Raw genomic sequence first — 22178 nt, 5'->3', positions numbered from 1 at the left:
AGGCAGCAGGACCACTTGAAGGCACAGATAAAGGATTTCAAAGCAGATTTATTGCAAAAACATTGTATGAGGCCACATTTTGGGGCGGCGCTGCTCAGCCCATGCACAGTTATGGCCATGAGGCTAGCACATAGCTCGAGGACCTTTCTCCACTCATTTTTGAGGCTGTTGCCTCATGCGCAGTCCTGGTCTACATGACTTGAGATGCCAGCTGCCCCATCGCAGCTATTTCTGATGTTTCATGCATTTATTTCCAACATAGATTAGGTTCAAAGATAGTGATTGCACAAATCTCTTTTGATATGTTTCCAGAGATATTTTCGCGATATTTTTCCCCTTGACACCTGTTCAAGGGAAGTCTTTAGCTATTTCTTCTGTATATACCACCCTCTGCACTGTTCTAAGGGTTGGTTGGTTGTATGACTCCTCTAGAGACTCGCTCTGTATCTGATATGTTTTCTTTAATCAAAGACTGCTAAAAGCTTGGAGGATGGACTGTTTGATGTGTTGTTAATGGTTGAAGAGTGGATGATGGAATTCATCTGCTACTATACGGATCAATAAGTGTCTCTCACCTCTGTTATCTCAATTTCATACATGCTCAAGTCACAGAACAAAAGATTGGCTTAGAATTTGCTTAGCTGCACTCTATGCTCAGTTTCTGTGCCTCTTTATGTTTTCTCCTTGATTTAGGCATAAATATGAATTCCTTTATGGCTCATGTTTAATCTATTTCACATATGGATGGCTATTGTCTAAGAATTCTTAGCTACTCCTATATAGAGTTCATTCATCTTCCCTTTGCTAACTTGTTTGAGAGATTCTTTGTTGCCTCTCATTCCTTAGCCTCCAACCCATCTCTTTTACCTTGAAAGTTGTTTCATATGCAGCTATCTTGCTCCATATTCCTCTTGTCACCAAGAAAACGCAGCAGCAGTCTTACCCCATGACTCCATGCCCAATGGTTTGAAACTTACCACACTATGCATTACCTCTCTGTTTGAAAGCATCCTCCTTCCCACCAAATTACAAACCAAAACCCCTTGAACTATATAGCTATCCTAATATCATCATCAACAAAGCTAAATCTGAAAGAGAGAGCCCTCTCTGACTGCAGGTGGGCTAGAACCTGCAGTCCAAAGTTGGTTAGTGGTTAAGTCGGTCGTATCCTTTCCGAAGCTTAAGGACAACCTGAGTGATAACATAATGGCAACTCCACTGGGGAATTTCCTCAGATGATTTCACAAAGAAGGTAAGAAATCTTCGCTGAGACCATATATAAAACTTTCCAATTCCAATTGTTGTCCACTCTTTAAACTACAGATGAAGCCTGAATGCTAGCCAGGAAGCCTTTGAAACTGTTCTTTGCTTTGCATTAACAGAAGTAAATAAATGCTGCTTCAGTCAATATTCATGCTAGTTTAAACTGTAGATAGCTGTCCCGAACTTTGACGAGTCATTTGCTATTGCTGAAACATCCATATAAAAATACCAGAAATAGGATTCAGAAGCTCACTCCTAAAAAGAACCCACGACATACAAGGTCAAACCCAGATTCGGACCCTCCAGCTGTTTTTGAGAATCCCAACCTAATCCCGAAGATCCTTAGGAAGTGAGGAAGTCAAGAAGATTTTGTTGACTTGAGTTTTGAAACAGCTCGGCCAAGTGTTGTTCCAACTCCTGTCAAGGTCTTATTTCGGTCAACCCCTGTTTCCCCTTCTTCATCATCCACATCTCAAAACACTCCTTCCACACCCTCATTCACTGCTACCACTACTGTTGTTCCAGTTACCCCAGTTATCCCTGTTATCCTAGTCGCTTCGGTTGTACCATTTATCCTCGTTGTTCCACTTATCCCCATCAATATGGCTAATAGATATGCACCCCTGCAACTGCCTGCCAATGTTGGGGCTTTACCTCAAGATTACCAATCTAAAATCACACATTTTGATTCCACCGGTCCTTTCACAGCTATTCAGCATACCAAAAAGATGCAAGACTATTTCGAAAGCTATGAAATCGATGATGATAGTGTAAGAATGAGAATTTTTGTTCTAAGTCTAATCGATGATGTAAGAACTTGGTTCAGATCACTTGCTGCAAATTCCATAACCACTCCTGATGAGATATACCAATCCTTTACTACTAGATGGGAGAAGACGAAAGACCCCCTTGCACATACTAGCTGAATATGATACAATTAAAAGAGTCCCTCAAGGGACTGTTTTAGAGTATTGTGCGAGATTCAACAATGTCTACAATGCAATACCGCAGAACTTAAGACCTCCACCTGACCTTGCTTTGTATAAATTTCCGGATGGCTTTGACCCTGATAAGGCATATCAGTTGAAAGAAAGAGCCCCTGCAACTCTTGCAGATGCACAAAATGTTGCTGTTACCGTAGAAGCCAACTTGAATGCCAAGAGAAACAGAGCAAGAATGGAAAGAAGAACCACCTTTAAAGAAGAACCCTTAGCCTTTGACTAAAAGCTTGATGCTATCATCAATGGCCTGCAAAGACTGGGAGAAAGAGTAGAAAATGTCGAGAGAAAAGCATCATGGGAAGGACATTAGTCCAATCCCATAAGGAACCCAAATTTTAGGAAAACCCAGAACACAAATGCTGGTAGACCCACCCCAGACCATGACATTAGACCCCCTTTTCAAGATAACTATGTAGAAGGGTCCACTTCTAGTGAACCCATAGAGGATACTCACATGAACCTGATGGATCTAAAGGGTGAACACCAAACTTTCCTATCCCAAGAAGACCAAAATCAGCATGACTGTATTGAGTTTCAAACTAAATCAGGCGAGTCTTTTGATTTTAAACAGGGTTATGATACCGCCGTGTATGAGGTACAGAAACAGTATAAGCTCAGAACTAGGACCATTGGCATCTCTGATCCTAGCAAGACAAAAGAAGGTAAACAACCCAACAAGATTAAAAACAAAGCTGTTGTAACAGAACCAGCTGATATAACTGTCCCTAACCCACATCAAGTGACTGTAGAAGATACAACAGACACTCAGCCTTCGGTTGAGCTGCCTCTGCCACTTCCTTCCTCAAAAGAAAATTCAAACAGCATACCAAAAAGCACTCTTGAAAATGTAAAACCGCAAGCATAAATTTCCCATAACGTCGATCAACAAGAGCAGATTGCCAAGAATGCAAATAAAAAAGAAAAAATTGCCATTATCAACAACAAGACTCCACTTGAAAAGCCATTTAACTTAGAGGCAGGGATTGGAAAACTCATGATATCTGTCCCTCTTTTAGAACTCGCCAAACACAATGTATATAGACAACAAATTCAAAGATCACTTCAAATCCCGGGAAACAAAGATGATGTAAATGTTTTGGATGATTCCCCAGAACTGCTATTTGGTCCAGAAGTTAACGGAAAATCAACACATGGACCTGTTCCACCCTTTTATATCAGTATGCATATACATGACAAAGTTTTGCACAACGCTATGTTTGACTCAGGGGTCTCGCACAATCTTATGCCCAAAGCAGTTATGGAAAAACTCAACCTTGATGTTACAAGACCTTACAAAGATCTGTACTCATTTGACTCAAGTCAAGTGAAATGTCTAGGCCTCATCAAAGACTTGTGTGTCTCCTTATTCCAATATCCCAACAAAACCATTCTCATGGATATAGTGGTGGCTGATATCCCACCAAAGTAAGGTATGCTCCTATCAAGATCATGGGGAGCAAAGCTCCAAGGATCCCTTCAATTAGACCTTTCCTACGCTACTATTTCTATCTTTGGGCAACCAAAGAGACTGTACAGAGAAACGCTCATGAAATATGTGGTAAGTAGTGAGAGCAAGCCTGAAAATTTTCCCATTTATTCAATCCACTCCGACATGGATTCTTTTATTTTGTTTAATGATGATAGCTACCCTCTAACTGATAACAAGCCTTTGGATTTAGAGCAGCAAGCACATATCAATCAAGAATCGATTGCACATACTCAACAAATTGTCACAACAGCAAATACAATCAGCATACAAAAAGAACTTCCCCAAACAGAATTTTCAAATCTGCCCAATCCTAAAATGACTCAAACTCTTGAGACTACCCACAAGCAAGAAATCACATGGTATTTAGAGTTTGACGGATCGGTTAACAAATTAGGGGCAGGGGCAGGTGTATGGATTCATAATTCTCATAACAATCATGCACAAGGTCATGCATATAGACTGAATTTCAGATGCACCAACAACATGGCAGAGTATGAGGCTCTCCTGTTAGGCCTTAAATTTCTAAAAGCTTTCGGTGCTGCAAAAGTGTCTATTCTAGGTGACTCCGACCTAGTAATCCAACAAATGAAAGGTGACTTTGTTACCAATGACAACAGAATGAAAGCCTATAGGACTGCTTCTACCAACATACTCAATGCATTCTTTGAATCCAAGCTTGCCAAGATTTCAAGAAATCATAACATTCATGCTCACAGCCTAGCCACTTTCGCTAGTACATGCAAGCTTCCCTTTGAGCCAAATCACCATTTCACTGCTGAAATAAAACATAGGCCTGTTGTCCCAAATAACATTAAAGACTGGCAAGTGTTCGAGGATGATGCTCAAATAAACAATTTTCTTACCTTACAGCATGAATTTACAGGCCTAAACATTGATGAGGATACCATGGAGGACCTACAACAACAAGAATTAAACGAAAATCAGCAGGCTGTAATAGCTGTAACAGCCAGACAGATCCCAAGCCCAACAGTTTTTGGCAATGAAAACATATAGGAATTGAAACAAATTCATTTGGAGGAAATAGCCAAAACAAAGGCCGAGATTATTGATCTAAAAGATAACTTTCTCCCTGCTGGCCTCACTCCACTAGAAGACATGTTTGATGCAAATGATGTGCCCAAAAAGCCAAAAATGCAACCTATAAACACTACTATAGAAGAACACAACATTGGGACAGCAAAAAATCCCAAAATGATCAAACTGTCTAAGTCTTTGCCTCCTGATCAGAAGCCCAAGTACATTGATTTATTCAAAGAATTCCAAGATGTATTTGCTTGGAGCTAGGAGGATTTAAAATCCTATGATACCTCTGTAATACAACACACAATTCCCTTGAAACCGAATCAGAAACCATTTAAACAAAAGTTGAGAGGAATAAACCCTGTCCTTCTCCCACTGATTGAGAAGGAAGTAAAAAGAATGTTTGAAGCAGGGATAATAGCACCCATCAGATTCTCCGAATGGGTTTCCAATTTGGTTCCCACAAGAAAGAATTCAGGCGAGTTCAAACTCTGTGTAGATCTCAGAACTTTAAATCAAGTCTCCCTAAAGGACCACTATCCTTTGCCCAAAATGGACCACATATTGCAGAGAGTAGTGGGATCATCTAGAATCTCTTTACTAGATCGCTTCTCAGGTTTTAGCCAAATACTTGTTCACCTAGATGACCAAGACAAGACAGCCTTTACCACACCATGGGGAACATTTAAGTATGTAAAAATGCCATTCGGACTTAAAAACGCTGGTCCTACATTTCAACGGGCAATGGACATTGCATTCGCCAAGGAAATCCATGATTTCCTAGTTGTCTACCTTGATGACTTAACCCCATTTTCCAAATCTCATGTAGAACACCTCAAGCACCTAAGGAAAATATTCATCACATGTAGGAAATATCGCATTTCCTTGAATCCCAAGAAGTCTCTCTTTGGCCTTGAAGAAGGCAAATTACTTGGACATATCATCTCAAAGGATGGTATTAGGGTTGATCCGGAAAGGATCCAAGCCATATTGCAAATCCCGTATCCTAGAAATATAAAAGAATTACAAGCGTTCCATGGGAAAAATCAATTTCCTAAGGAGGATTATTCCAAACTTGGTTGAGCTAATAAGAATGCTAAACAACATGCTCAAGAAAGACACCAAGGTTAAGTGGTCTCTAGAGGCCAAGCAAGCATTTGAGGGCATCAAATCAGCCTTAACTCAAGCCCCAGTCCTCACAAGTCCAAAATTTGATAGGGACTTTATCATATTTTCATTCGCATCTGATAATACTATAGCTGCTATCCTTTTGCAAAAGGATGATCAAGGAGCTGAAAAGCAAATTGATTTTTTCAGCCGAGCCTTAAGAGATGCCCCCCCGAAATACCCAATCATGGAGAAGCAAGCCTATGCCCTTGTTAAAGAAATCAAGGAATTCAGAATTTATATTTTATATTCACATATGATTGCTTATGTGCCAAATGCTATTGTAAAAGACATATTAACCCAAGAGGGGTTAGAAGGCAAAAGAGGCAAGTGGATTGCTAACATTCTTGAGTATGACATAGAGATAAAACCAACCAAGCTGACAAAGGGACAAGGTTTATCCAAACTGATGTTCGAAACAAACTTTAAAGCCTTAGACATCAACCAACTAGACAATGAACAGGAGTTGGCGACTTCACAGATCAGTGACACCTTTTTGCAATCCCCATGGTATGCTGATATTTGCTTTGTATTGTTAAACCTGTGTGCTCCCCCAGGATTGTCCAGGACCAAGAAAAGATTTTTAAGAATGAAGGCTTTGAAATTTTGTGTCTTAGATGGTGCATTATTTTGGAAAAATCATGAAGGTATATTGCTTAATTGCTTGACCAAGAATGAAACTAGTGATGTCATGAAAGAATTCCATGCAGGGGACTGTGGAGGACATCTATATTGGAAGTCCACTGCTGATAAAATTTTAAGGGTTGGTTTCTATTGGCCCACTTTGTTTGCAGATGTAAAGAAGTTTGCCACCTCATGCCACAATTGCCAAATTTTTGAAGGCAAGAAAAAGCTGCTCCCTTTGCCTCTGAAACCCATCTCAACCGAGAAGCCTTTTCAACAATGGGGTCTTTGTTGTGGGGAAAAATGCCTATGCAGGACGATCCTATCCACCTAAGGTGTGACAGTGCCTTAGCAACAAACAGAGACAGCTATTCTAGTATTCTTCCTTTATGAATTAAGAATGAAGAGAGATGGATGGACTAACCGGTGTCTTCCGTTTGTTCCTCGATCCGGTTTCTCTTCTCTTCGAGAGTTCCCAGCTGCTTGCCTTCTCGCTCGCCCAGCTTCAATAGGTTTCTGCAAGATCACAAGAGGAGAACACTACACAAAGACATAGATTCATATTCATAACTAGTTCAGGATTAGAAATAAACTAAACATACTAATGCAATCATACATCAAAGATACATCAGTATATAGGAGAAACCAAGATAGCTTTATTGATGAATAACAAGGTTCAGGAAGAGATACAACCCAGAGGGCTCCAATCCAACATCTCCTTCCCAGCAAATGAAATTCCTATCTTCACCTCCCTTCAAAGCATTAAGCACCCAATGATTCCAATCTCAAACAAACAACAATTCTTTGCAATAACAAAATTCCAGCTCCTATATCTCATGGAGGAGAGATCCATATATAGATGTTTGGAGAGAGGATGAGTCAGCTTGAGATCTGACTAGTGTCCTCTCCCTCTGTCAGTTCTTGCTTCCACTTGGAGGTTCTTGCTTCCACTTGGAGATTGAGAACCTCTTACTCGTCACTAGTCAAATTCACTGAGGCAAGTGTCATTGAGGAAGATTCTGGAAGCTTCCAGGGTCTTGACACCTTGTTGAATGAACTTGCCATTTGTCAATTCCCGCTCAGCACACCCTGGTAGTGCTTCTACCTGTGTTGCAGTGCAGGTAGCCAGTGCACACTTTTCATTTCAGCGCAGACAGCTAGTGGAACCTCTGAATTGATCCTGAATTGACTTGTTTTTGAGCAGTTTCTGGTGGAGAACTTCTGTGAATTGGTGTGGTTTGTTAGCCTTGTTCCTCTAGGGGTAGGAACAACATGTTTAGGGACTTTGGATACCTTAGATTATGGAAATTTCATGCTTATAGCTGTAAGGCACAAAAATGTCTATAATAGTTGCCCCCTAAAGTATGAGGCCGTTTATCGGGTGAAATGCTTTATCAGGAGGATCCGAAGTTCATTCATTGCTGGGAGGAGACCTGTAACACAATACAATACAATACATTATTTTTCATACTGCTTTCATGATCTAGCTGAGGCGGGCATTCCCATGCTCAGCTTTATAAATTCATTTTTTTGTACATAGAACAGACAATCGTCTGATGGTAGACTGATAATTTTGATGAAATTATCATCCTTTGGGTAGGATGATTATCTGCTGCAATGATGTACATGTCAATGTCTTTATCTTTCCTGAATATATATCACAATCCCGGATGGATGAAACTAGATCCGGGGTCTTCAAACTCGTTCGATCTTCACTCTAAGTACAAGTCGATCCATGTGAGAAATGTTCTGAAGTCGAACATGGAAAGACATCGCTTGATTACCGGTCAATGAGGTAAACCGTTAACAAGCGCGAGAGGAATCACCGATAATGATAATGACCCTCAAGGTACTGCAGTACAATTCACGTGGTGTGAATAAAGGACTTGGCGTCGAACACCACGTAAAATCTTTCGGTCAAAGGTCATTGATGTATACCTGTCGCCGGAAGTGAGAAACTTGCCATTGAGGCATGCAAGCTTCAAAGTACTAAAGGGGTTGTTCCTAGATCAACTTCTTGGATAATGAGCTGATGTCGACAAGAAGTGATCTGTCAAAGGAGGGCCTTAATGAATCCCACATCAGTGACACGGAACGGAGCAAATGATTTTGATGGAGGTGAAAATGATCTGATGACATATGATTCAGGGTGGCGGTCATGAAAGGATGAAGGATAATGTATGGTAGTGGATGGGACACGGTTGACTTCTCTAAACGACTTCTCTTGAACATATGGTGACACTTATGCGATGGATCGGTAGCATTACCCCAAATATGGATGGTATGGCGAGACCATGGTGATGTGACCGGTGAATGAAACAACCCAACCCGATTGTGGTACAGAGGAAAAGTGTCATGTTCAAGAGCGGCTTGCTACCATCAAAGTTTTCTTGAGTTTCTCCCAATTTTTCCACAGTCATTGCTGACCAGTACCTCTTTATTTTTGTCAAGCTTGAGGAGGATAACATATGCTTGTTCTATAACTTGCCCTTCGGGAAAGCCCATCTTTATGTTTTAACGAGCCTAGCGATAGTGAAACTCGTTCTTGTCTAAAGACAAGTTTGTCGCTATTTAATGCTTTTAACGAGTCTAACGACAAAGATAACTCGGTCCTTTTCATTTTTAGAGAGTCTGAAAAGGTACGTAAAGTCAACTCCGAAAGTCCTTTTTTGTCATCTAATCCCTTAAGTCCGAAAAAGTATAAAACAATACAGAAGGGATGATTTTTCGATAGTTTTAACGAGCCGAACAAAACAAGCGCTCGATCCTTTTGTGCAATAATCCCTCAGGTCCAAAAAGATTAAAATCTAGAGGAGGGATAGCTCTTCTGGTCACTTTAACGAGCTGGAAGGCCAAAACTCGGAAATCTTTTCATATTTTACGAGTAAGATGAAAAGAGCTTAAAGAAGACTATCTTTTGAGGAACGAGTGATAAAACGAGTTAACTGCTGATTCCAGGTACGGGTTGGAATTTTCCAATCACGGTAGTGTCACAAGGATGGCTAGTGAAATCACTCTTCGCAGCTGTTCCTCAAAATGGTTAAACAATCATATGGAGGTGAACGATCGGCCAATGAAAAAGTGGAGGTGACGGTGCAAACACGACCAAGGCTTTAATGGCTGATGATATTACATTCATTGTGGTTATTTACCGGGATAGTTCATTTTTTAACGAGCTTAAACGCGGGTGGAAACATTTGCTCAGTCTTATGTTTATTTTTTAACGAGCATGAACTATGCGCTAAAACTGCTCGGATCTTGCGTTTATTTTTTAACGAGCATGAATTGTGTCCTAAAACTGCTCGATTATATGGTCAAATTTTGATTTTTTACCATGACTAGCTTTGCCCTTTTCAAAGATAGTACTGTACCCTCAATTGCTGCATCAAACTAGTTAGAAATGAATAACATTTGCTTGAAAATGAGATTAAAACCCTAATATTTCACTTTGAACTACGTAAAAAGCAATTAAAAAGTGTTTTTACCTCTCATTTTACCATTTCATTTGAACTTGGTTTGTTGGAGCTTTGGAGGTGCCTCTTTCCCCTTGATTTTCATCAGCTAATTCCAGGAGATTCTGCGAACGATTTTCGGCGCCGTCTGGACCAGGTAGGAGCTAAACTTGAGCTCTTTCATTTCACGGTTTCTTTTCTGCATTATGTGCTTGTTTTCCTGTTTTCCTGAGCTCCTGGGGTTTTATTGGGTCGCTCTGCCATCAGCGCACTTGGTTCACTCGAAACCTACGCTGAATGTCAAGCTGCATGAAGGCAGTATGACCTTCAACGCAGGTGGAACACTGGCTAGTTGCGCTGGGCACATAAAAATAGTTTTGTTGCATAGTTTTTGATGAAAATTTTGCCAGTTTCTCATCAAATCCAGGATATAACTCCTCTCATGTTTGTTTTTCAGAGATTATTGGAGCAAAATGACCCTTACATGGCGAGAACGAGAACATGAAGAAGAGGACATGATTACCTTACATGACCCTGTCACGGTGAACGCGCTGCGGAACTGTGGTCTGCTGAAGTTCTTCCGTATCTCTAGTATGAGACAGCAGATCTCCTTATTGTAGTATATGCTTGATGCTTGGGATCCTATCAACCAAGTATTTCAGATTAGGAGCAAATCTATCCCTTTGACCGTGGTAGACATTTACTTCTTGACTGGCTCGTCGAGGCGGGGTGCCCCCATTTCTTTGTCAGGTTCGGCCCGAGGGAGTGACTCTGTGAGAGATTATGTCTGCCAGTATTGCAGGGAAGGATCTCAGCCGAGCAGAGACGGCAAGATAGTTATCCGTGAGATTGCTGACAGGTCTCTCAGGTCCATTCTGTATACTTTGGTAGGATTGCCGGTAGTGCATCTCTTCATGTTGCCAATATATCCTATGTGCAGCATGCCTTGGAGTGCCTCCAACCGAAAATATTCAACTGGTGTGATGCAGTACTTCTTTAGATGAAAAGTCAGTTGACCAAGGTAAAGGACGGGAAGTTGAAGAACTTTGGATTTGGTTCTATTTTGACTACCTTTGCCTTGGAGAAGATACCACTGATGCAGCCTCAGTACATTGCACTCGACTTGCCTTCTCCTACCGAGCCATGCATGCAGAGATGGGTTGATCACATGTCTAGGCATGCTGGTGATTCTCAGATTTCTTTCACTGATACCTTATTTAGGTGATTCGAGCGTCAGGAGATGGTCTATTCCGAGTATCCATATGTTGGCATGGATTTCCGAGGCGATCCGGATTTGGTACTGCTGGATGGCGAATAGTGGGGCGCTATTGGTAAAATCTTCGACCATATCACTGTTTACTGTTTTTATTTGTAATTTCCTTGTGCTTTATTCTATCAAGACTTTAATCAAACTCATGTGTGCATGCAGATGTTGGTCCTGTTCGTCCAGCAGTTTGCCCGAGAGCGCCAGTCGCTGCCCCAGCAGGGGAGACTGCTCGGAGGGTTATTCTTCGCGACCTTGATGTGGCCGAGACTCTTACAGTTGTGCAGGAGCAGGTTGAGAGCCTTACTCTTGGCATTCCGGATGTGAGGATCGACGAGTTACCTCTACAGTTGCAGCAGCATACTACTGGTGTTCTTAGACGATGGACTCGTCTCTTACGCATGATTGCACAGGCCGTGACATGCTATCATGAGCATCACTAGGCTAGGGTGCCCCCTAGCATTTTGAGTTTTTGGGTCATGCGACCGATTTTTGTCTTGCTTGCAGAACATTATGTGTAAACGATAAACAACTTATATATGTATTTTGATTTTCGGGGTTTTACTCTGGTTGAGTTATGTGATCCATATGTACAACATTGATGATGTGTCTCTTTTTATAAATGTCACAGATGTCTATCTAACACATAGTTTGCTAATGAGTCGGTTAATGTGTTTAAGTTTCTGGAAATATGCTAGTATTGAATTAAATCAAACTGTCTTTCCAAAATCTTAACCCTTAGAAACATACGATAAATAGCTGGATTGCGGACGGAATATACACCATTGAGTTGTAGTATTACGAGTTGTGAGTCTAACCTGACGATTAGTCGGCGTATACCATGGGTGATGGCATCAGAGAGTAGTTCTATCAACGCGCTATACTCAGCGATGTTATTCGTTGATTGCCCAATACATACACCTCTGAAACTTACTAACTCGCTGCTTGGATCAAAAATGGCCCAGGCTGCGGAGGACAGGTTCCACGAACTACGACTCGCTCCGTCGGCATATCCAACACATATTTCCAAAAGGTTTGTCATCTGCAATAAATGTAAAAAGGTGGATTACTCGACCAAAACAAACACTTTAGCGAAAAAAAATACAACAAAAGCATACAGGTTACTATTTAAGCATGGTAACACTTGAGGTGCAACCCATTACGGGGTTGCGCCAGTGGAATTCCGTCATAATCCATTAACTCGTAGGCTCCTTTTTCTAACACTCGTTCAACAATATAGAGGCCCATCCATAAAGAATTAAATTTACTTGCTCCCAATTTATCGGATTCTTGGTCATAAAGCAAGACCAAGTCACCTTCTGAGAAGACACGGGGTTTGACATTTTTTTCGAATTGCGCCTTGACTCATTTCTTATGGGCTTCATTAGCCAAAATGGCATCACGACGGGTTTCATCCAATTGGATTAATTCCAAGAAAAGGGCCTCTTCATCTGAAGTTCCGGGGAGGAGATCAATTGCGAGTTTAAGAGACGAGATTTCACACTGGATTGGTAGGACTGCTTCCAGGCCATACACCAGTTGGAAAGGTGTGAACCCGGTCGCATTTCTTACCGATGTTTGGTAGGCCCACAAAGCTGAGTACAGGATTAGGTGCCATCTTCTTTTGTGAACTCCGATCATCCTTTGCAACATACGCTTCAGGACTTTGTTGATCGCTTCAACCTGTCCGTTGGCTTGCGGATAATACGGGGTAGAGATGTCGTGAGATAGACCTAGCTTTGCAGCTAATTCAACCATCATGTGATTGCGAAAATGCGATCCATGATCCGTAACTATATCCTGTGGTACGCCGAATCTGGCGACTACATGATTGAAAAAGAAAAGGGCAGCTGTTTCACCAGTGTTATCTAATGTAGGCATCGCCTCGGCCCATTCGGTAAAATAGTCAACGGCGACTATGATATACCCATCCCCCCGGTCGAGGTGGGGTTACATGTCATGAAATCGATGCCCCATTTGGTGAAAGGCCCAACAGCAACTATTGGTTGTAAAGGTGCGGGTGGTCTTCTGGTTTTGCTATCAAAAATTTGACAAGCATGGCAACTTCTAACTGTGGTTATGCAATCTTTGAACATGGTTGGCCAGAAGTATCCTGCTCGTAAGATGTTTTGAGCTGTAGCATACCCAGATTGATGCCCCCCACACGCGCCTGAATGACACTCATTCAGGGCTTTTTCGGCCTCCTCATGGGTGAGGCACCTTCTCAGAACTGTATCGATACCACGACGGTAAAGCGTATCACCGACGATCATGTAGTCTTTTGCTTGGTATGAGCTGATGTCGACAAGAAGAGATCCGACAAAGGAGGGCCTTAATGAATCCCACATCAATGACACGGAACGGAGCTAATGATTTTGATGGAGGTGAAAGTGATCTGATGACATATGATTCAGGGTAGCGGTCATGAAAGGATGAAGGATAATGTATGGCAGTGGATGGGACACGGTTGACTTCTCTGAACGACTTCTCTTGAACATATGGCAGCACTTATGTGATGGATCGGTAGCATTACCCCAAATATGGATGGTATGGCGAGACCATGGTGATGTGACCGGTGAATGAAACAACCCAACCCGACTGTGGTACGGAGGAAAAGTGTCATGTTCAAGAGCGACTTGCTACCATCAAAGTTTTCTTGAGTTTCTCCCAATTTTTCCCAGTCATTGCTAACCAATACCTCTTTATTTTTTTCAAGCTTGAGGAGGATAACATATGCTTGTTCTATAACTTGCCCTTCGGGCAAGCCGATCGCTATGTTTTAACGAGCCTAGCGATAGTGAAACTCGTTCTTGTCTAAAGACAAGTTTGTCGCTATTTAATGCTTTTAACGAGTCTAACGACAAAGATAACTCGGTCCTTTTCATTTTTAGAGAGTCTGAAAAGGTACGTAAAGTCAACTCCGAAAGTCCTTTTTCGTCATCTAATCCCTCAAGTCCGAAAAAGTATAAAACAATACAGAAGGGATGAGTTTTCGATAGTTTTAACGAGCCGAACAAAACAAGCGCTCGATCTTTTTGTGCAATAATCCCTCAGGTCCAAAAAGATTAAAATCTAGAGGAGGGATAGCTCTTCCGGTCGCTTTAACGAGCTGGAAGTCCAAAACTCGGCAATCTTTTCATATTTTACGAGTCAGATGAAAAGAGCTTAAAGAAGACTCGTCTTTTGAGGAACAAGTGACAAAACGGGTTAACTGCTGATTCCATGTACGGGTTGGAATTTTCCAAGAACGGCAGTGTCACAAGGATGGCTAGTGAAGTCACTCTTCGCAGCTGTTCCTCAAAATGGGTAAACAATCATATGGAGGTGAACGATCGGCCAATGAAAAAGTGGAGGTGACGGTGCAAACACGACTGAGGCTTTAATGGCTGATGATATTACATTCACTGTGGTTATTTACCGGGATAGTTCATTTTTTAACGAGCTTAAACGCGGGAAAAACACTGCTCAATATTATGTTTATTTTTTAACGAGCATGAACTATGTGCTAAAACTGCTCAGATCTTGCGTTTATTTTTTAACGAGCATGAACTGTGTGCTAAAACTGCTCGAATACCCAGTCATATGATAAGAATGTCTCATTAAGATTCTATTTTTTATGGAGCTTCATCTCACAAAGCTTTGCTCCGTATCCTTTCGTTATGCAAGTTTGGAAACGACTAATCCTACGAGTTTAAAGGGTTAGACCTACAGGTTTAAAGGGAGGACCTAAAAATTTAAAAAATAAATAGTCGCCCCTTGCTTGCACTCCAAAAGGTTTGCATGCCCCCAGGTATAAAAAAGAATTTCAAGGTTACCCCTACTACATCTTCTGCCAAAACAAATGTTTTACCGAGAGAGGCCTACCTCTTTCAAGCTACCCGAAGATTGTTCTGTTATTCTTTCAACAAAACACTTCTTCGGCGGTGTCTACCGAGATAGAAAAAGGTGAATGACCTTAGTGCCAAACACGTAGCTTTGACAAGAGAATCTTATTCTAGAATAACCCCTTTTCCAACCACGGACGGGGTACAGACTAGTCATATTCTCCCGCGGAAACCTACCCTATACCCAAAGTTTTCCTGCCGAAGCAGACCAGGATGCATGCCCCTTGGGTTCCAGTCATATCCTCCTGGATTACTCGCGCTCATTAGGAGGACGGACCGTGGGTTGAGACATTTCTTGCGTGAAGAGACCATTTAGGGATGGTATATGACTATTTGCGATGCGTGATCCGGGAAATGAAAGCTGGTCCATGAGCTTGACCACTCTTCCTTCGTGCGGAAAACACATTACTCTAAAGAGTGAGGAGACGATAGCTCCCATGCAATATATATAGTCTCCTCCAAGGAGTAGGTTATAATCCAAGGGTCCTTGAACCACCATCACGTTCATTTGAACAGTCTTTCCTTTCAATGTTATAGGCACATTGGGGAGGATCCCTAAAGGTCGACTGGTTCCTTTATCAAAACCTGCCAGATTTCTCATTTCAGGCAAAAGCGCTGGAGAACCAAGCGCTTTCCAAGCAATAGAGGAAAGGATACTCAGAGATTCCCCCTCATCAATGATGGTGCCAGCCATTACCATTCTATATATTTGAACGATAATTCTGAATGGTATGGTTGCTGGCAAACGGGATCTGCCTAGTTGGTTCCAGTCGAACGAGACAACTAGGTTGCTTGGTGGTGGGACCGAATAGACGGTCGGGTATGACTCTGAATGGGAAAATTGCCCCCTTGTTCGTCGGAGTCTGTGTTGATGAAGAGAATTTGGACGGTGTCATCTTTATTGTCCTCTGTGATGGTATCATTCGAAGATAGAGCCTCTGAAGGCAAAACCGGGTCAACTGCCACCTCAACCTTTTGACTTTCGTCAGGTATGGATTCAGAAGGTTCATCCGCAATGATAGGTGCTTCCGCTGACCACCTGAGCGGGCCAGCCGGGTTCTCAACTGGTGAAGGACTCGGAAGGAGTTTTTGATATCCAGGAGGAAGTTGCACTGGTAAAACCGGGCGATCTTCCAAAACTCTTTTAGCCTCGTCTAAGAAGGGAAAACGGTGGATGGCATGGTCGCCTTCACACAGTTTGCAGGGAAATCTAGCTTTCCCTCTCTGTCCTGTGACTTCACTTTCACTAGTTGACGGTGATCTGTCAACATGACTATCAGAGGTTGACGCCACCGAATTGTGCAAACAGGGATACCAGTCCCTTAGTATCCGAGGGATGCAGGGACAATCTCTGTGGAAGTGGTCTCCCTTGCATATGACACATGGCGATTTAGGCCTAGTCAGTGCTGTGTGTGGATTTTTGTCAGACGACACTTGTTTGCCCCCAGTCGCTTTTGGCTCCTTCTTCTTCTTCTCTTTCTTCTTCTTTTCCTTCTTCTCCTTAGGAACTTGGTTTTTTGTCATACCAGTTCCGTCAAGCGAAGAGGAAGGAGGAGAGGAAGAATGAGATGAAGTAGAAGGCTGGTGGGAAACTCTGGTCTGGTCTAACTGTTGATTCGATTGTTCAGGAATAGTGGTGTTCTGAACGACATTGGTTGAAAAGAGCCAGACTAGCAAGCCAATTGTCAGTCCTGGAAGCGACAATGTGGCCATGTGGGGCGCACCAAGATCTCCCCAAGAGGAGAAGGGACTAGGATTTCCACCAAGGGGAATTCCTTGGTTGGTGTGCTCCATTTTCTCAACCTAAAGATCAACGCAGGAAGAAGGGGTGATTGTTCCGTTTAAAATAAATTTTAACGACGCTTTAGAAACAACTTGCTTTTTCAATTTTAAAGAGTTGAGAAAAAGCTAAAGATGACTCTAGTCTCCTTCGATGTTTTAACGAGCCCGAAGTGACAAATGCTCGGATGGACTTTTTCTGTTATAGAGTCTGAAAAAGGCCAAAAGGAACTGCTCTGGAGTTCTAGGTAGAGGGTGTGCCAAACTTTTCGCAAAACCGCAGAATACTTTTTAAGGTACGGGCAGTCGATCTTCCTGAATGTTGTGTTCAGTGCATTGCGATCAGTAGGGCGGCCGACACGTCTTCCTAAGGATAAAGGTTTTATGCCTATAGGGGTCTCCCAATATATACTCGACGGTACGTGGGAGCACAATCCGTACTGGCGCTATCGTCCCTCAGGAGGAATCACCCACCATCAGCGAGATCGACAGTCACCAGGCTTTACGACGTCGGAACACGTCTCTAGCCTAGACCTCTATGTTGTGCGTTATGTTGCAAAGCGTTGTTAAGTTCATTCAATTTATTTTAGGTTGATCCTTTTAGAAGTTTTCCTTTCTGGATCACCACGAGATGTATGATACAATTCCTAAATGTAGTCTAAAGATGGTAAGAAAGTTTTATATCTTTTCAACTATGAAAATCCTAGCTAAAAAGGGAAAAGAAAGACACCATCTTTTCTCAAAGAGCAATCAGCACACTCTAATGCACTTTTCCTAAATCAATCATGCAAACTATCAAGATGAAAATGCACAATGCAGGTGTTTGTTTTCCGCTTTCTTAATATTGATGCCTAAAAAGAAAGCTTTTTGTACAATTTTGAATTTGCTTTTAAATGACAAATACAAACAAGTTTACTTTTTCGAAACCAGAAAGGGTAGAAGAGAATACAACACTTTACGACTTTCGAAATGAACACTTGTTTCGACACTTAAAAGAGACAAACTCAAACCAAAAGCAAAAGTAAATGTATAATCAACTGCAAACAGCCAATGAACTCTCTCCTAAGATCACAATCAACAGATCTGAATCAAGGGCTACAGGATGATTATTTCACTCTTGCAAAGGAAAACTGTAAATGACGCCACAAACACATAAAAACACTCACAGTCTTTTTGTACAAAAGGAGGCGGAATTTAAGTAGATAAAAGGAGTTATCTGACAGCTACCTATGCTGGTTATAGGCTGCAAAAATCAGAGATCAAAACAAGGCAAAACAGAGCAGAGAACCCCAGCTGCACAAGGCCTAACTGGATCAATGCACCCTCAACACAGGGGTTTTGACATTCAGCGCAGGTAGCCTTCACGGGACCTGCGTTGAAATGCAGAACCTCTTCACAGGGTCTGCGCTGAAGGAGAAACGAGAGTTTCTCACTGGGTTCTGGGTCACAGTTTGCTGATTAATCTACGGTTTCAGGCCAAATAAAAGCAACAAGCAAGGTACAATCAAAGGGATGCTTTGAAGAAGGGCTAAGATCTATCACAAAGGATCATCAAATCATTTGTGAGTCCATTGTTCAGATCATAGACAAATGCAGTGATTGGATCAAAGCAGCAACTGTCTACTTTGCATCTGAGAATAGCAGATGCAGTTCGATTGTTGCTGTTGAGTCTATGAAACAAACAATGATAGAGACACAAATAAAATGACTAAACAGATCTCCCCAGCGGAGTCACCAATTTGTTGTGGGGAAAAATGCCTATGCAGGATGATCCTATCCACCTAAGGTGTGACAGTGCCTTAGCAACAAACAGAGATAGCTATTCTAGTATTCTTCCTTTATGAATTAAGAATGAAGAGAGATGGATGGACTAACCGGTGTCTTCCGTTTGTCCCTCGATCTGGTTTCTCTTCTCTTCGAGAGTTCCCAGCTGCTTGCCTTCTCGCTCGCCCAACTTCAACAGGTTTCTACAAGATCACAAGAGGAGAACACTACACAAAGACATAGATTCATATTCATAACTAGTTCAGGATTAGAAATAAACTAAACATACCAATGCAATCATACATCAAAGATACATCAGTATATAGGAGAAACCAAGATAGCTTTATTGATGAATAACAAGGTTCAGGAAGAGATACAACCCAGAGGGCTCCAATCCAACATCTCCTTCCCAGCAAATGAAATTCCTATCTTCACCTTCCTTCAAAGCATTAAGCACCCAATGATTCCAATCTCAAACCAACAACAATTCTTTGCAATAACAAAATTCCAGCTCCTAGATCTCATGGAGGAGAGATCCATATATAGATGTTTGGAGAGAGGATGAGTCAGCTTGAGATCTGACTAGTGTCCTCTCCCTTTGTCAGTTCTTGCTTCCACTTGGAGGTTCTTGCTTCCACTTGGAGATTGAGAACCTCTTACTCATCACTAGTCGAATTCACTGAGGCAGGTGTCATTGAGGAAGATTCAGGAAGCTTCCAGGGTCTTGACACCTTGTTGAATGAACTTGCCATTTGTCAATTCCCGCTTAGCACACCCTGGTAGTGCTTCTACCTGCATTGCAGTGCAGGTAGCCAGTGCAGACTTTGCATTTCAGTGCAGACAGCTAGTGGAGCCTCTGAATTGATCCTGAATTGACTTGTTTTTGAGCAGTTTCTGGTGGAGAACTTCTGTGAATTGCTGTGGTTTCTTAGCCTTGTTCCTCTAGGGGTAGGAACAACATGTTTAGGGACTTTGGATCCCTTAGATTATGGACATTTCATGCTTATAGATGTAAGGCACAAAAATGTCTATAACATTCTTGACTTCATTGGAGAAATCCATCCCTCTTCCTCAAGCCAGCATAAGTGGATCTTAACAGCCACCGATTATTTCACTAAGTGGATTGAGGCCATCCCATGTAGGCAAGCCAATGACACCATTATTATCCAATTCCTTGAGTGCAATATCCTTTCTAGATTTGGCTGCCCTGAGAAGATCATCACTGACAATGCCGCTGCTTTCAAATCCAAAAAGATGATCAATTTTTGCCATAAATTTCATATCACCTTGGGCCATTCCACAGCATATTACCATCAAGGTAATGGCTTAGGCGAGTCATCTAACAAGAGCCTGATAAGTATTATCAAGAAGACCTTAGAATAAAACAAGAAGAACTGGCACAAAAATCTCACCAATGCCCTATGGGCAGACAAACTTTCAACAAAGAGATCCATTGGGATGAGCCCTTATGAGCTAGTATATGGCATGGAGGCTAGATTTCCATCTTCTTTAGGCATTCCCGTTATCAAGCTGTTGCAGGAGGTTCAAGCTGAACCAAATGATATTCAATGAAGGATCAATCAGACCATTCATCTTTAGCAAACCAGAGAGCATGTGTATGACAGAGCTCAAATGCTACAAGAAAGGCTGAAGAAGGCGTTTGACAAGAGGGCTAAGGCTGAAAGCATGCCAAGTTTGACTTTCTGTTGAAAGCCCCATTTGTCATCAGTGCTATTCAAGGCAACAATACATATTTTCTCAAAACTCTAGATGTCGGCGCAGCTGAAGAGGGCCCTGTTAATGGCCGCATGCTGAAGCATTACCTCGACCGACTGATCTAAGGGATACAGGGTTCTAATGTATATATTTTTATATTAATGCATGTACATATAAGCGCTTTCTTTTTATGTTTGTGTAAGCAATCCGATTGCTTGGAACCAAGCAGCAAAGTTATGGAGGCAGAGCAACGCAGGTCCTCCGTTTTAAAAACCTACCATAAGCATTGACCACAACAGAGCATCGCAACAAATCTTGAAGACGCAGCCCATGCAAATCCCCCATTTCAAAGCTCTGTCTTTGCATTGATTTTGGGAAAAGAGCGCAGTCCCGAAGAAAAGAAGCCAAAGGAGCGCAACATTCGAAGCCTCTGTTCTTTTGAGGTGAATTTCAAAGAGAAGCACATCAATTTTTCCCCCGGTTATGAACTTAATTCAAAGGGTGCACAAGGCAGGTTATGATATATTTTGAAATACACTCAATGGTAAAGGGGCAGCGCTGTTATTTATAACAACGAATTCAATTAAAAATGCTGCATTCAGGTTACCAGCTCTTCATTCAATGGTATCAAACAGAGGAGCAGTTTTTAGTGTTACATCTACAGCCTGTTCAAAGACAAAATTAAGAGGAGTTGCTCCAGTTGGTTCCCTTTTTGTGTGTACTTCAAAATGCAGTTATCAAGAAAAAGTGTATGCAATATCAAGCACACAGAAGAAAGCAGGCGATGCTTTATTTTTCACAATATTTCAATTGAAGGAGAGTGTTGTTCAAATCTCAAAGTTCCTATCATTTAGCAGACAGCACAAAAGAAGTTTTCAGTTAACAACAACTACAGAGGATCAAGGCAGTCTGACCTGTTGTTCTTGGCTTTTCACAAGGAAAAGCCATCCCCAAGTGGAGCCACTGTTAGCCTCCTGCTGCAGCAGGTTAATCATCTTTCATGATCGACATTTTTACATGCCAAATATGTCGAACTATGCATGCTGCAATGCTCCATATTTGCTACAGTTGGCTAAAGAAGTGTGTTTGAGAGTGTGCTAGTCTAAAGTGCCACTGCTCTATTCTAGTCTTGATGAGTAATCCATTTTGATCAGTTTTCAAGTATGGGAAGTCCAAACAACTTAATCTTGGCTTCCCTAGGTTTCAATTTCCTGTTGTAGAATATAGAGAATGAACATCTGTCCAAACAGCTTAATCTTGGCATATTTGTAGATAGGTAGAGAAACAAGGGTTCTCAACAGCTTAATCTGAGCCCCCGGCTGAAATAAGTGTAGAAGTAGATAGGAGCACAGCAAGAAGAAAGAATAAAAAGCTAGGTATGCTAGTTCAAGCGCACCCAAACCAAAAAGAAGAGAAAATGCTAGGTGAGTAGGTCGGGTAGGTAGCTTTGTGGTTGCAGAATCATGGCTTGTGATCCATCTCATATTTTCAAGCGTTATATCTATCATATCACAAGTTGAAGGCAGTTGTTCAGTTGGAGGACTTCAAGTGAGGCATGTCTAACTCCCCTTTTTCCTCTTTCCCCAAACAACTCACTAACTTCCCCCAAAGAGGTCAAGATCTGCTTGATACCTCTTAGATTCATCATTCTCCATATCATTTGCCTTGGTGGAGATCTGCTTCACTCAAGGAATGCTTACACTTCTTCTATCAGTCATTTTCCCCCATTGATAG

The sequence above is a fragment of the Pinus tabuliformis genome, chromosome 2_2, assembly GCF_031772625.1.
Source record: "Pinus tabuliformis cultivar Carrire ecotype Pingquan chromosome 2_2, CPIR1, whole genome shotgun sequence".
NCBI classification, from domain to species: Eukaryota; Viridiplantae; Streptophyta; class Pinopsida; order Pinales; family Pinaceae; genus Pinus; species Pinus tabuliformis.
This window is presented reverse-complemented; position numbering follows the sequence as displayed.